We start from the raw sequence: 1,762 nt of genomic DNA, 5'->3' as shown, positions 1-1,762 counted from the left end.
TATGTATATATGTATATATGTGTGTGTGTGTACACATACACAGACACACACGTAAGTATATATAGACACGCACATATATGTATAAGTATGCACGCATATACACCTGTTTGCCATTGTACATACAAATGTGTTAGCTTGAGGCTGCTGCCGTTATTGTTGTTGTCATTATTGTTGTTGTTTTTGCTGCTGTTTTTATTCTTGTTGCTCTTGTTTTATATTTTTTTTTCAGGCTATAAGTATTCTCTTATTTTCAATTAAATGTCTTTTTTTTTTCTTGTATCAAGAATGCTTTTTATTCTCATAGAAAATGTTTAAGAAAACATCTTTCTTCAGAGCTTTTTTGTTTGTTTGCTTTTAATTGCTTGATCTGCTTGAAATGGCAGAGCCAATAGTCTTTGTACGCCGTGCACGACCGGTGAGATTGATATCATTATCTATCCGTTTAAACGGTTTGAAGTCAACCCCTGCAGGACAGGCATGAGAAAAAAAAACAAAACAAAAAACAGAAAGCTGTAGAGAATCGATGATCTGAGAGGAAATGACTGGTCGTAGAGATGAGCGCAAGATCTGGGGTAAGGAGAAGGTGGAGCACCAAGAGTGACAAGTGGAGAAGGTACGAAACTGTCGGCTCAGAGAAGCAGAGGCTAATATAATAACAGTTGAAACGACTCTGGTTCGGGATTTCCAGGCTTTTGAGAAGTGCGGAACAGCGTCTTAACCACCGTTGTTCCCAGGTCTACTCTGACTCGAAGTAATAACTCCTGTCAAGATCCCAGGTATAGGTTAATTAGCATATTAGGACTTACCTGCCTACAGGGTGTTCGTGTTAAATTTGACAGTTTGCTTAAAAAAGAAAATACAATATCTCTTCAAAAAATATAAGGTGTCTTAAAAAAAAGGACATCAGCTAAATTATGGTTATGAGATAACTGTTTACTCAAAGTGGCTGACTCCAGATTCAACAACGGCCTCAAGACGGATCCGGAACCTAGTGCATGCATTCTTCATTGTGTTCTTGGAAAGAAATTCGAACACGTCCTTGATCTTGGCCACCAGCTCGGCCTTAGTGCTGCAGGTAGATCGGCTGGGGTCTTTCTCAACCGCACTCCTCGCATTGTAATCTATAGGATTGAAATCAGGGTTATTAAGAGACCAGAGATTGGTGCTGGTGAAGTCCTAAAAATTCTCCACTGACCACTTCTGACTCTTTCCGGAGGTATGGCGAGGTGCCGAATCCTGTTGCCACACACATATAGCTTTCCAGTAGTAACCCACCTCAACTAGAGTTTGATCATAGTCTCTAATATAATCGTCTGAATTGAACCTAAGACCCATTTCAATGAGGTCAGACAGCATGACGTCACCCTTATTGGAGACACACTGAAAGACCGTCATAATTTGGGAGAACTTGAGTTTTATGATGCCCATGTCACGTCTTACAGCTTTTACATTTTTCACTGAGCATTGAGCACCAGTAATGATGTCGGCAGGTCGGTACACAAGTAACTCCTTCCCAATATTCAGAGGCCATCCAGTCCACTATATCAGCTCACTTTTTCTCAGCTACAAAAATAACCTCTATGCTCTCCAACGCCATTGACTCTTCACCAAAACATCAAGCTGTTCCTGAAAAAAGAAGACATAAAATGTGGTCAAATTTAGCCGGAAACCTTATATGCGTGTGAAGACTGGATCCGGCGAACTCTGCGGAAGAAACCTTTAGTGCTCAACGGAGCAGAAGGCGGCTGCAGTAAAGCGTCGT

This window comes from Octopus bimaculoides, chromosome 12, assembly GCF_001194135.2.
Source record: "Octopus bimaculoides isolate UCB-OBI-ISO-001 chromosome 12, ASM119413v2, whole genome shotgun sequence".
Taxonomy (NCBI): domain Eukaryota; kingdom Metazoa; phylum Mollusca; class Cephalopoda; order Octopoda; family Octopodidae; genus Octopus; species Octopus bimaculoides.
This window is presented reverse-complemented; position numbering follows the sequence as displayed.